The 15054-nt window shown below is 42.1% G+C and overlaps 1 long non-coding RNA gene across 1 annotated transcript; it reads left to right on the forward strand.

Moving 5' to 3' along the window:
• The first annotated feature begins 7302 nt into the window (after positions 1-7302).
• Positions 7303-14650, forward strand: LOC115464789. Its single transcript, XR_003941272.1, has 3 exons — positions 7303-7314; positions 7766-7770; positions 14537-14650. It is a non-coding gene; the product is annotated as an uncharacterized LOC115464789 (long non-coding RNA).
• Positions 14651-15054: the final 404 nt, after the last annotated feature.

Genomic DNA, 15054 nt, shown 5'->3' on the forward strand with positions numbered 1-15054 from the left:
GTATACCAGTGGAATATGGAGGATTAGGACTGCTGAGTGTGCGGTACTTTAATGTGGCCTGTGGAATGAGACATGTAAACGATTGGTTCTGAGGAATAAGTGACTTTTCAGATACCTCTGTGGAACTGAGTTTTACCTTGGGGACCCATTTCAGCAACTATTTGCACTCGACTGGAGTGCCCATTCCGCAGGTCCTACAGCAAACCCCTGATTATGAGAACAGCAGTGGCGACCTGGAAATGGGTTAGTAGGATGAATCATTTCTCAACAAAGGTTTCGCCATACTTACCCATTTGTGACAACTCGGCCTTTGCACCAGGCAGTATGTATGGGACATTTAGGAAATGGAAAAAGCGGGGATTGGAGTACCTACTACAAGTGCTGACCCGGGAGGGGCGTATGAAATCGTTCGAGGCCCTGAAAAAAGAATATGGCCTTCTTGATGGAGAACGATTTCACTATGAGCAGTTAAAACATTATGTAACATCTCTGCCCTGGGAGCACCTGGCGGAGGATGTCCAGGAGGAACTTGCGTTGGCTTTCTCCCTAGAGGCCCAGCAAAAAGTGCCACTCTCCCACCACCACAGGCACATAAAAGATACTATGCCAGAACCGGATTACAAAACCCTATCTCAGCAGTGGACAACAGACTTGGGGACAGATGTTGCGCCAGCGTTGGTGCGGTCTCACGTACTATCACTCAGACGGGTGACATACCAGTCTGCACATTGGGAATTACAGTATAAATTTGTTTTTCGACTGCACATTCCCCCTAGAAGAGCGTTTTATATGGGTCTGTCATCCTGCCTGAAGTGTGGAACAGAGGGTGCCACCTTAGGACACATGTTTTGGACATGCAAAAGCATAGAAGGACTCTGGAAGGCCATTATAAACTATGTCAACACAATCTGGCACCAGCGTTGGAGTTATGGTTCGGCTCTACTGTTTGGCCAACCCCAGCTGCGGCAGCCCTTGGCGAGGGGCTTTACGGCATTCGTAGCCAGAACCGTGATAGTTGGCAAGCAGATTATCCTAACGGAGTGGTTGTCTTCTAACGCTCCCACCCTCCAACAGTGGCAGTTGAAAATGTTGTTAATGATGCGGATAGCGAGGGTGGGGATTGTTGACTTTGAATCACAGGCGGGAGAAAAATTTCAGCAACTGTGGGCACCTCTTTGGAATACGTTAACTCCATCAGCACGAAGTCATTTATTGAATATATGAATAATGTGATGTTAGTACAAAGGGAGGGGGAATGAGGGGAGGAGTGGGGGGGATAGAAGGGGGGGGGGAGGGAAGAAATGTAAAAAATTCCTTTTTGTAACAAGAGCAGTTCTGTTATTGTGTGTTTTGTTCGAATAAACATGATTTAAACATAAAAAAGATTTTTCCTGAAAAGCTATCTGCCTTTTGGATAGGAGAGCAAAAACTCCTCAAACTTGTACATTCATGTAGGAGACATATTTTGATGTTGAGAGGAGTTTTACATTTTTGCATTAAAGGCCAGAGCACAAGACACTGTTTTTACCTATTAAAGTTGCAAAGGATTTGGAGTTTGTGTTTTGTAAGTATCCTATAGAACTAGAAGAAAGGAAGAGAAAGAGTTTGAGGTGCCCGGCTGAGAAGAGAAAGACTATCAGAGAAGCTGCTTCAGGTCCAAGGACACTAAAACTCTACTTGTCATGTTATAAGTGCCTTTACCAATTATTCATTTTTATATTTGCGATTATCCTACTTGAAATTATAAAACCTATATTGTTAGGATCACTGATAAAAGTTGTTTTGTATTGTTTTGTTTAGTTAAGGATACTTTGGTGCCCACTTGTCTCTTGGGAAAATTTGTCTTTTGTTTTACTTCAGGTTAGGCCTTGAAGCTTTGCCTCCACTGTCCAACCAGGTATGTGTTTGCTGTTTTCTCTCTATGTTTCTATACTAGGGCTTTTTTTGCTAACTTCAACACTGCCCTATTGGGCATAATATGGTGGGCCGTATTGATCATGCTGCAGGAGATGGGTCCTGGGAGTAAACAGCAAAGTTCATGGAGGCTGCACTGCAGCTGAAGAAGCAAAGATGAACTGCTACCCATGATCAAGACCCATCCCCCATGCCCACCGATCAGTACAGGCTTCTTGGGGTTGCTGCTACTCACAAATTGTCCTGCTATTCAATTTGAGATCACATAGCTCCCTGCATCAGTTGTAATTACAGCTGCTTTGTCTGTATTCTGCAAGTGTAGCTTCAGAAGAAAAGCGTCTGCAGCACCCATACCTGTGGTACAATAACATCATCTCATCTGTGCCTGCTGGCCCGAAGAGAAGAGACTACCAACACCAAGAAAGGTCAATTCCCTGTGAGAACAAGTCCACAAAAACAAGAAGAGTACTATATTTGTTATTTGGCCAACCAAAGTACAAATATTTATTTATTTATTGCATTTGTATCCCACATTTTCCCACCTCTTTGCAGGCTCAATGTGGCTTACAATACTTCATGGATAGTGAAAATGAGAAGAGGGTAAACATTTAGTATTACAGAAAGATTTGGGGTTGAATGGTAAAGAAATAAATGATAATGCTAAAACAGAAGGCATTATTAACATTTCTAGATATATGTGGGAGTTTCACATGTTTTGGTCTTTGTGGTATATCTTGTCGAAGAGATGGGTCTTTAATAGTTTACGGAAGCTGGTCAGTTCATAGGTCGCTTTTAGGTTATGTGGCAATGCGTTCCAAAATTGCGTGCTCATATAGGAAAAAGTTGATGCGTGCATTAATTTGTATTTTAGACCTTTACAGTTGGGGAAATGAAAATTAAGGAATGTGCGAGAAGATTTTTTAGCATTCCTGGATGGTAGGTCTATCAGATCTGACATGTAGGTTGGGGCATCGCCATGGATGATTTTATGTACTAGGGTACATACTTTGAACGTGATACGTTCTTTGAGTGGGAGCCAGTGTAGCTTCTTTCGTAAGGGTTTTGCACTTTCGTATTTTGATTTTCCAAATATGAGTCTGGCTGCCGTGTTCTGGGCTGTTTGGAGGTTTTTGAGTATTTGTTCTTTGCATCCAGCGTAGAGTGAGTTGCAGTAATCAAGATGACTAAGTACTAATGATTGTACCAGATTACGGAAGACGTTCTTGGGAAGAATGGTCTTACTCTTTTTAATTTCCACATTGATTGGAACATCTTTTTGGTTGTGTTTTTCGCATGATTCTCAAGTGTTAGGTGCCGATCAATGGTAACGCCAAGAATTTTCAGGGTTTCCAAAATTGGTAGGTTTAGTTTTGGTGTGTTGATGGTGGTAAATCTGCTCGTGTTGTGGTGAGAGGTGAGTATTAGGCACTGGGTTTTTTCTGCGTTGAGTTTTAACTGAAAGGCATCTGCCCAGGAGTGCATGATATGTAGACTTTGGTTGAGGTCATTGGAAATTTTGTTGTGGTCTTGTTTGAATGGGATGTAGATCGTTACATCATCAGCGTATATGTATGGGTTGAGGTTTTGGTTCGATAGTAGTTTGGCCAAGGGTGTCATCATTAGGTTGAATATATAGTACAGAGATAGATTACAAGGTTGTATCAAGTGGCAGTATAAGTATGCATGGTGTTGTTTGTGTGTCCAAGGGAAGATTTTTCATTGATCTTTTGTTTTTTTAGTAGAAGCAAATAACTACATTGCTTTTTGGCAATACATAGTTTGGATATAATTTTCCAAGGTAGTTTATTCAACTTTTTTTACATACAGTACACACATTTGTCGTGAAGTGATTGTTTTATTTCTCCCCGCCTATCAATGGTGTAGCCAGATCCAGTATTTTGGATGGGCCGAGAGTTAACTTAGATGGGCCCTTCCACATCATTCTACCCCCCTCCCCGAGATCTAAAAAAAAATGTAGGGTTTTTTTTCACCTACCTCATCAACATCTCTCCTCCGCGGCATCTCGGCATCTGCCTGACCATCGCTGAACCCCGTCCTTCCCTGGTGTACCTTACAGGCATCCCCGGTGCCTGCAGTGATCCATTATTGCTGCCTGCAGTGGCCCCGCAGGCTTCTATTGGCTGGATCCCGCCAGACAGGAAGCAGGAAATGACATTAGCAAGGGCGGGACCCAGCCGATGGAAGCCTGCAGGACCAGCACAGGCAGCAATAGTGGATCACTGCAGGCGCTGGGGACACCTGTAAGGTACACTGAGGAGGGACGGGGTTCAGTGATGGGCAGGCAGATGCCGGGATGCCACAGAGGAGGAGAGATGTGGATGTGGGGTTCTGCCACTGGGTGGCCCTGAGCCAAGAATGGGTGGGCCTGTGCCCACCTAGGCCCACCCATAGCTACGCCACTGCTGCCTATGTGGGCATATGTATGTCTACACACTTTTTCCTATCATTTTCTTGCTGATTGTAAATCATAATGCCTTTACATTTCTATGGAAGTGTCATTTGCTTTTGTTTTCTCTGCTATGTATTTTTATGATAGGCATTTATGATCACTACGTCATAGCTAGTATTCGTTCCTTCTTCCCTTTAGTTTACGGCTTTACCTGTGCTTTTTAAAGTCTTAGAAGTTGTATATCATACAGATATCACATATCAGGGTCTACCTTCTAAGTTTGTTGGTGTTGGTTTTACACCATATGGTTGAGTTTCTTATGAAAGTTTTCACATTTGTTTTGTTTTTTTAAATAATTTTTAACATACTTGCTATAGTCTCCATGAATAGGCCCATTGCATATCTATACGCAATGTATGTCTACATAAATTGCTGTTTAGGTACTATATTCTTATATTGCCAACAGTACTAATCTTGTTTTTTAACTTTTGTAATCTCAAGATGGGACATTATTCTTATATATTAAATATATTGTTTTCCATAATACAAGAACATATTCTGAATATATGACTGTTCTTGATTTATGTTCATTTATAGTTTTATGTTCTTATACAATCATCCTCTATTGAGCACCTTGTGTAAATGTTTGTCCTACAATTTATGCATATCATTTACATCTTTTTACGTAAGCCTCTGTATACTTATGATACATAAATGTATACATGGTAGTTTTATGTGCCTCTCTTTTTAAATATAATATTATGGTATATTTGTTCTATTTCACGTTTTTAAAAATATATGTGTGCTTAGGTTTAAAGTAATGGTACTTGGTAGTCATTTATTTATTTATTTATTTATGCAGAACATTTATACCCTGCTTTATACCACTGAAAGCGGCCTCTAAGCGGCTTACAATGAACTGATAAAATACAATGACAGTTGAGAGGGTAGAAGGAACAGAGGAAGAAGTGGAAAGAGAGTCTAAAATGGACTGCGGAAGTCCAGACGCTGAGAGGCATCAGAGTAGCTGGAACAACTCCCAACAAGGCACTGTAGTGAGATCCAGCCAGCACAGCCAAAGCGCAGAAGAAGCAGCATGCAGCCTGGAAAGCGGAGGTGGTCTCCGGAGGCAGAAGACAGCAGGCGATCAAAGCTGGCGGGGCCAACGGATCCAGCACCAGCACTGACGAGGTACAAGAGACCATCGTTGTTAGGCATACCCTACCAATCGAACATAAATGCCTGATCTCTGCAACATAACAAAACTAAAGTGTGTAATGGACATAACACAATTCTTCCGTTGTATGATTCCCTAATGTGGCTGTGCCACATGAACTTTATCTTACCACAATATCACTTTGTATTTGTTTACACCGGAGTCTGCAAACACCTCTCCAGTACTATGTAAGCCACATTGAGCCTACAAATAGGTGGGGAAATGTGGGATACAAATGTAACAAATAAATAAATACATTTTGTTTTTAATTTTATGCTTGTTTTTTTGGATGTTTTTAGATATATGACTCCTGAAGCAGGCATCTTGTTGCTGAAACATGGTTCCATGTCAAGTCTGTATGTACCTTGGTGCCTATCTAATAAATTCACCTTGCAACCTACCTCTGTATTATGGGGATCTTTTACTAAGGTGCACTAGCGTTTTTAGCTTGCATTAAAAATCAGCTGGTGCTAATTGCTGATACGCCTATAGGAATATAATGGGCTTCTCAGCATTTAGCACCAGCTGATTTTTAGCATGAGCTAAAAATACTAGTGCACCTTAGTAAAATATCTCCTATGTTTGTTATTTGGTTGAAAGTCACTGAGTCCTCCAGCTGCATCACTGGCTTGTTGCCTGCTGCTGTCTTGTACCCATGTCAGTCAGGACCAAAGAGATGAGAAATATTGATTCCTCCCACCTGCCTCCCACCATCATGACCTCATGACGGGCCACTGGATTTTCAAATTTTTGTGCACTATTCCCCCCCCCCCCCCCAACACACACACACTTACACAAATAATAGTGATAAAGTACACAAATATTTTTAGTGCATATACTCTGGACTTGCTTATTTTCAAAGAAACAATGCATGTGGTTTCTTGTTTAAAAATATGTTCAAAGTATAGGGTGTTAAAACCACCTACACAATTTACTACTGCTACTACTTATCATTTCTATAGCGCTACCAGACGTACGCATCGCTGTACACTTGAACATGAAGAGACAGTCCCTGCCCGACAGAGCTTACAATCTAATTAGGACAGACAAACAGGACAATTTGCCACTACATTGACTGTATGATAATTGCCCCTACAAAGGTCTACACAGAACAACCCTGGTTTATTGAATTCAAAATGGGGGAGCTACTGTTCCCTTCAGAAATGAGAAAACTCTGAACAAAAAATGCCAGCATAATTATATAGAAATTCTGTGCAAGTGCTGCTGGTTTAAAACCACATGGTAGAATGCTCAAATCAGACCTAATCAAGGATGCAAAAACTGAATAAAACATGATAAAGATTATTAAATTATAAACTGAAGTGGGACCAATAAAACTAGTGAGTCACCAGAGCCTCCTGGCTGATTGTAAGCAGAGCTTTCTATTAGCACTAGTTTATGAATATTTATATAGAGCATGCATAAAAACCATTAATAATCACTTGAATTTCAGATAGGCTTGGGTCAGATGTAGCCATTCTTAGTAAAAAAAAATGCCTGTAAATATTTCTACCAGTTGACATAATCTTAATTCAAGGAAAATTTGAAGCATACAAAGATATGAACGAGAGCTAATTAAAATGCAAGTAATGCTTTTTTTTTTTCAAATAAAGGGGAAGCGGGACTGGAGTTTAGACAAATTCATTTTCCATCTGTCATAAGGTACAGTATAAATAGAGAATATTTGAGTACTTGAGCATGCAAAATAAATTGCTTGGCAATTTCAGTAACAAAGGTTTGTTTATTCATCCAGAATAATTTTGGCCAGACAGGGGTAAACTTTGTTGTTAGACAAATATTTTTTCTAAATGTACTTATGTTAATTTTCAAGCCCCTCTCCTTGAACTGTGCAAAACTATTCAGGCAGTACAGGGTGCATGACTTCCATTTACACCCTATAACTGTCCATATTTATGTAACCTTACCCGAAAACTCCCTAGTTTCTGGGTGTCATCTCTGACCTGACTGGCTACAGTTCCTACATCAACCAGGTAGTTCCATAATGCGGAGCTTGAGCACCTCTCTTGGTTCAGGAGAAGGCTGGTATTTTTATAAGTTATGATACTTTCTATTTCAGTTGAGTAAAGAGGGCAAAAGCCTTATTGAAGTGGATCAAGAATAGCTTGAGATGAAACAAAGTCAAGACAACAACGATGAACAGCATGTTCAAGTAGTTTGGATAGGAAAGGGAGAAACTACGGCATGATTGAAGGCATCAGGAACAGTTGCAGTGGAAAGTAAAAGACTGAGGCTATGACAGATAGAAGGGATGACAGTAGGGAAGATAGTGCTAAGTACATGAGTGGGAATAGGATCAGAGGAACAGGTAGTCAGTTTGGTGGAGGAAAGAATATGTACAATTTCCTCTTCAGTGATTTCAGAAAAGGAAGAAAAGGAGGTAGGGGTTGAAGGAGGGTTGAGAGAATGGACTGTGGGAAGGGGGTGGGGTGATTTGGTTGAGAACTCAAGGTTAATCTTGTGAACCTTATCATGAAAGTACTCAGCCAGAGTCTGTGGAGAAAGTGAAGGGGGGGGGGGGGGGGGTTGGAGGTGAAGGCACTTTGAAGAGAGAGTTCAGTGTGGCAAAGAGACATTGAGATTTTGAGCCAAGAGAGTTTGTCAACTGGATGTAGCAGTCCTGTTTTGCAAGTGAAAGAGCAGACTGGAAGGAGGTTAGCAAGAACTTGAAATATATGAAGTCAGCATGGGCATGGGATTTCAGCCAAAGGCTTTCGGTAGATCAGGCACAGGAATGTAGATAGCAGATTCTATAGGTCAGCCAAGGCTGGGGTTTGGTATGCCTTACAGAACGGTGAATGGGAGGCACAAGAGTATCCAGAGCAGAGGAGAAAATAGTATTATAGGAAGAGACAGCCTCATTGACTGACTTGGATAACATAGTAGTTGAGAAGAGGTTTGAAACACTGGAGGATCGAGTGGAAAAGTCAATAGCTTGAAGATTCCTAAATGTAGTGGTGGAGATTGGACAGGACTATGGGGGATGGTGTTTAAGTGTGAAAGTTATCAGATGATGGTCAGAGAGGGGAAGAGCTGAGGTACAGAAACTGAAGAGAGAGCAGTTGGAGAAGACAACAAGATCAAGACAGTAGCCATTCTGGTGAGTAGGGGTAGTGAAGCACAGTTGAAGATTAAAGAGGATGTTAACGTGAGAAACTGAGAAGCATAAGAGTCAGAGGGATCATTAGCATGAATGCTAAAATTCCCAAGAATGAAGGAAGGAGATGAAGGCTCAAGAAAGAAGGAAAGACAGGAGTCAAGTCAGTGAGAAAGGAAGAAGGGTCTTTTCAGGGGGTTGATAAATGACTGCTACTCGGAGAGGTAGAGTGAATAGACGGATAGAGTGGACTTTGGAGGAAGAAAAGCATTGAGACTGAGGTGGAAGAAGAGGTTGAAATCTACAAGATGGTGAGAGTAGTAGCCCGACACCACCTCCATGGCCAACCGGGTGAGGAGTATGGAAGAAAAGATAACCTCCATGACAAGGGGCTGCAGCTGAAGTAAAGTCTTCAGGGCAAAGCCAAGTCTCAGAGCAAGCAGATGGAGAGTATGAGAGATAAAGAGGTCGTAAATGTAGGAAAGTTGGTTGTAGACAGAGCAGGCATTCTACAGAGCACATGAGAAAGGCAGAGAAGAAGGGGAGAGGAGATGAACAGAAATTAGATTGGAGACATCATAGTGTGACCTGCAAGAATAGGATGAGGGCTGATGTGGAGGACCAGGATTGTGATTGATATCCTCAGCGGAGAGCAGGAGAAGGAGCAAGAGAATACAGGAGAGGATGATGACAGCGATGAAGATGAGATGTACTCAGACAGAATGGAGACGGTTGAATGAAAGGAAGAAAATGTTGAAGGTTGAGAGCTGAGAAGAAGGGAGAAGACAAAAGGGATGGTGAGATGATGAAAGCAGAAGGTGAACAATGTGTTCCTGAGATATACAGTAGATTCAGAGGGAGAAAGAAATTGGGAAGAGACAGTATCAAGAAGAGAAATTGTACTGGAGCCATTGGGAATAACAGAAAGAAAATATAACCTGTAGAGAGAAAATATTTTGGTGCACGGCCCTGGGTGGATCGAGGTGGACCTGGGAGTCACCTGGGAGTCACCTGGGAGGCTATGAAGATGGGTTGCAAGTCCTCTATATCACCTTGATATTACTGCTTGGCTTTGGACTCATTAATGTTGGGAGAGGGATCTTGGAGTGATAGTATCTGAGGATCTGAAGGCGACGAAACAGTGTGACAAGGCGGCCATAGCCAGAAGACTGCTAGGCTGTATAGAGAAAGGTGTGACCAGCAGAAGAAAGGAGGTGTTGATGCCCCTGTAGAAGTCGTTGGTGAGGCCCCACCTGGAGTATTGTGCTCAGTTTTGGAGGCTGTATCTTGCTAAGGATGTAAAAAGAATTGAAGCGGTGCAAAGAAAAGCTACAAAAATGGTATGGGATTTGTGTTACAAGATGTATGAGGAGAGACTTGCTGACCTGAACAAGTATACCATGGAGGAAAGTAGAAACAGGGGTGATATGATACAGACGTTCAGATATTTGAAAGGTATTACGAACCTTTTCTGGAGACAGGAAGGCGGTAGAACTAGAGGACATGAAATGAGGTTGAAGGGGGGCAGACTCAAGAAAAATGTCAGGAAGTATTTTTCACAGGGAGAGTGGTGGATACTTGGAATGCCGTCCCCAGGGAGGTGGTGGAGATGAAAACGGTAACGGAATTCAAAAAAGTGTGGGATAAACATAAAGGAATCCTGTTCAGATGAAATGGATTCTCAGAAGCTTAGCAGATTGGGTGGTAGCACCAGTGGTTAGGAGGTGGGACTAGTAGTTGGGAGGCGGGCTAGTGCTGGGCAAACTTCTACGGTCTGTGCCCTGAAAATGGCAGATACAAACCAAGGTCAGGTATACATATAAAGTAGCACGTATGAGTTTATCATGTTGGGCAGACTGGATGGACCGTACAGGCCTTTTTATGCTTCACTTACTATGTTACTATATGTTACTATGACATAGTGGCTGTGTAACTTAAGCAACGGTGTGGTACTATCTGACAACATGTCATGAGAACACTTCCACAGCTGAAAAGATGTGGTCAGGTCCACCCACACACATCCACACTCACCCACACATATAGCATCCACCTTTTTTTTTTACAGCCCTGCTTCCCACCCACACAGCATCCAACTTTTTTAACAGCCCCCTCCATCCACTCATAGCATTCACCTTTTTTACTGCCACTCCCTCCACCCACAGCATCCATCTTTTTATTACAACCCCCTCCACCCATATACCCACATACATACTCACAGCATCCACTTTTTTTTTTACAGCTCCCTTCCTGTCTGTACCTACAGGCCATCAATATTTTTTTCAGCCCGCCCCCTGCACCCACCTGTGAGGTAGGGGCTGCATGGGAATTCCTCTTCAGGACAGTAAAGAACCCCACTCTTTCCTGCTTGGCCAGCTGCTGCTGCTGCTGCTGCTTTCTGGCTTGTTCTGCTATTTTTACAAACGGCCACTGAGATTTCCTGCGGCAGTCTCACGAGATTATTGCATGAAATCTCAGCGGCCATTTTGAAAAAGTGGTGGCAAAAGCACAGTGGGCAGAAAGAGTAGGGTTCTTTCTTGCCCCTGAAGAGGCCACTAGACCACCAGGAGGCCTGGGAGGGCAGTGGCGGAGTCAGACAGCCAGCCTGTCTGCTTTTTCTGTGGGCTGGGGAGGGCTCACTGAGGCTCGTGAGGTGCAGCGGGGAGGCCAGCTATCCATCCTCAGAGTTCAGATTCTGGGCAGAAATGCAGAATTCTGTGCTCCGCAGACATGCAGAATTCCGGCAGGAGAAAGCTGTTGAAACCAGATGTAATTCTTGGCACCTAATTTGGACACACATCCTTGCTATTCTATAACACTGCACACAAAATTTAGGAATACCCCTGGCCTGCCCATGCACTTTCCATGGCTATGCCCGATTTTAGGTTGCACGCTATGGGATTTGGGCAAACATTGTTATAGAATAGTACATAGCAGATGTGCCAATTAGCACCCAATTATTGGCACTAATTGGCTCTTTAGCCAATTTAGTTGGCGCACATTTTGGATCGTGCCCAAACATTGGCGTCCAATTTTGGGTGCCATATATAAAATCCGGAGTAAAGTGCTGTTTACAATATTTAAAATTGTACAGAATTTAACCTTTGAATATCTGTGTTTTCGATTGCATTCCTACACATTAAATTGCCCAGTGAGGTAATGTTTATAAGGCACATTTGACATTCAGCCTTAACTTCAGGAAGGAACCCAGATGACTCATGCTAGAACATTGTTGATCTATGTGCATACCCTCCGAAATTCAATGAATTCCATTTATATGGAATCTTGACCCCTATCAATAGGGTCACCAGTGTCATGTTGAACCTGGTACCATTAGGGGCAGGGTAGCTTGGGATTAGGAGAGGTAAGCTGGGGGGGGGGATCATGGGAAGCTAGAGGCCTTCAGGGAGGGGCTCTATGAGGGATATTTGGGGAGGATCTTCAGGGGACAGGGTCTCCATGGAGGGGGCATTTGGGGGGCTTTTATGAGGGTCTTTATACGGTTGTATTTGGGGATCCCATGGGATGTACTGTTGGGGGGGGGGGGGGGGGAAGGAAGCAAGGTTTATTTGGCCCCTTTAAAGTATCACTCAGGAGCATAAGACTGAAAGTTAGTAGCCTGATTCTCCAGGGCAGGAAAGATAATGCCAGCTTTGAGCTGGTAATATTTTCCTTTAATAATGTAGCTTGTGATGTGTTATTTGATTTCCTTAAGAATGAGTTGTTATGCTTGCATTTGCACATAGGCGGTTGGTGGCCCAACTGTTTGGGGAGGATAAAGGGGGCAGGGTTAGGGGTGGGGCCAGGGGTGGAGCTTAAACCCATAATTGTATGATAAAACACAGAAAAAATAAATAAATAAAAAGTCACAATGAATACCTTTTATTTAATTTAGATATTAGATATGTATCATATGTCAAAGAATAAAGTGGTTGCTCAAAGCATATACTAACCACAATTGTAACTACAAAGCACTATGCACAACATTATGCAAAAACACACTCAGAACCTTACGGTACCATACATATTACACTGGACAGAACCTAATACACCAATATACCACCCATACGGAAAATGCAGACCGTCAACAATATGAAACAAGGATCATAATATCACAATTCTGATGTAGAGCCACAAAACATCCTAATTCATGTTTAATGTGGGATAAAATGCCATACATAAGTAAATAAATATAAACATTTAATGTTGAGCACCTGATTCTCAAAGTGGACATATTCCAAACACTATAATGAAATAAAATTATCTTTTCTACCTTTGTTGTCTGGTGACTTTGTTTTTTCTGATCATGCTGGCCCAGTATCCGATTCTGCTGCTATCTGTCCTCTTAACTCCATTTCCAGGGCTTCCTTTCCATTTATTTCTTTACTTTCTGCCTTTCTTCTTCATTTCTTGTCCTCGCTCCCCTGCCCCCCCTCCAGCCATCCATACCCACCCATTGATTCTCTCCTCTCCCTTGCCCCCCCTCCAGCCATCCACACCCCCCACCCACCCATTGATTCTCTCCTCTCCTCTCTGTTCCAGGGCAGATTTTCTAACAGGAGCTGCTCACCCAATCAGAGAGCTCTATTTGAATGCAGATTAACATACAGACACTCTAATGGGAATTTTTAGTCAAAAATACTAGCTAAAACCCTTCATTTTAGGATCAAAGTTCACATTTTTGATCAGAGCCATGCCCTAACATTAAGGCTGTAACATTTCCAACAATTTTTACCCATAAATATGCAAATGAGAACCTCACAAAAAACGTACTAATTTGCATATGCTTGTAAGCAACATTTGAGTACATTGAATACCAATCCCACTTCCTAGCACCTAAATTCGCAATTAGATTTAATGCAAATACTTTTAAAAACTTATTTTTAGCACTTTTAAATTTCAGGGGTCAGTGCAAGTCTCTTTGGTGTGAATTGCTCTATGTGCAGGAATTCATGATCCTAGTTAAATATCTCCCTAGCAACCCAGGACAACTCCAGCCAACCCCCCCTGCTCTGCTCTCCAGCAGTAAGATGATCAAATTACAACTGGTTATAACACAAGGCCTAGAGATGGTTTTTCACTGCAGCTGCTGCTATCCCAGAGCAGCAGGACTCACAGGAGAACTACTACTAATACTATTTAGCATTCTATAGAAACAGCTGATCCCTCCTGCTGTGCTGGGGAGGCATAGCACCCCAAGCCTCTATACCGGGCGCCTTTGCATTTGCCTGCTCTACAATTTATTATTATGTTTCCTGTGGTAATCTACACTACAGTGCATTATGGTATATAACACGTTATTGCTATTTAGCGTATGAGTAGCACCTGAGGATTATTACAGTTGCTGTTTAAGGTGTGTCATGGAACAAATAGCATGAGTTATTGCCTTAACACACCTTAGTAACTAATTCTTTAATTTCATATATTTGATTACAATATGCTTTTTTAAAAGATCACTCTGAGAGAGGTGTTGGGGTGATGATTGTTCTGTTTAAATATAAAATTTCAGGGGATGAGGAAATAAGCCTGAAAATTAAGTGACAGGGGGGAGGGGGGGAAGGGGGAGTGCAAGACTGAAGGTTGCTTAGGGCAGTGCATCTGAACCCATACTCAGGTCACTTTGTCTAGTAAGGTTTTCAGGATATGCATAAGATAGATTTTTCATGCACAGCCTCTTGGTACGTAAATCGCTCATGACTATTCCCTTATAGATATCCTGAAAACACAACTGCCTGAGTGTGCTCCAAGGACTGAATTAAAAACCACTGACCTAGGGGAATCTAGTACCATTGGCACCAGACCTAGAAAGTAGATATGGAAATTAAACTGGGTGAGTGTTTCCTAAATCAGTCCTGGAGTATCCCTTGACCAGTCAATTTTGAAGGGATATCTACAAAGAACATGCATGAAAGAGAATTGCTATAATGGAGGCAGGGTATGTAAATCAATTCCATGCATATTCATTGTGGATATCCTGAAAACCTGACTGGAAAAGAGGTACTCCAGACTGACTTGGGTAGGCACTGTTCTAGGTCTTCACTCAGGAGCAGAGGAATGAGCAAGGAAAGAGGCAGATCCCATTTCTTGGAGATGAAAAAAAAAAGTGAGCTGGAGATAGCAGAAGACCATCTGTTAAACTTGATTTAGAAAAGATAATGGAGTCCAAATGTGAAGCAGCCCCAGGGTACTACTATGAACTGAGTAAAATAGTCTCATAGAGTAAAAAGCTTTTTAATGTAGTTACCCCTTCAAAGTGAAATACCTTGCCTCTGTCTATCAGATGTGGCATGAACTATTTCAGATTTAGAAAAATGTTAAAGGCTTGGTTGTTTGTTTTCCAACTACCTATATCAATATTCTATCTTAGCTGAAATGAAATAATGTTAGTTCAATTAATATGGA

The sequence above is a fragment of the Microcaecilia unicolor genome, chromosome 3, assembly GCF_901765095.1.
Source record: "Microcaecilia unicolor chromosome 3, aMicUni1.1, whole genome shotgun sequence".
Taxonomy (NCBI): domain Eukaryota; kingdom Metazoa; phylum Chordata; class Amphibia; order Gymnophiona; family Siphonopidae; genus Microcaecilia; species Microcaecilia unicolor.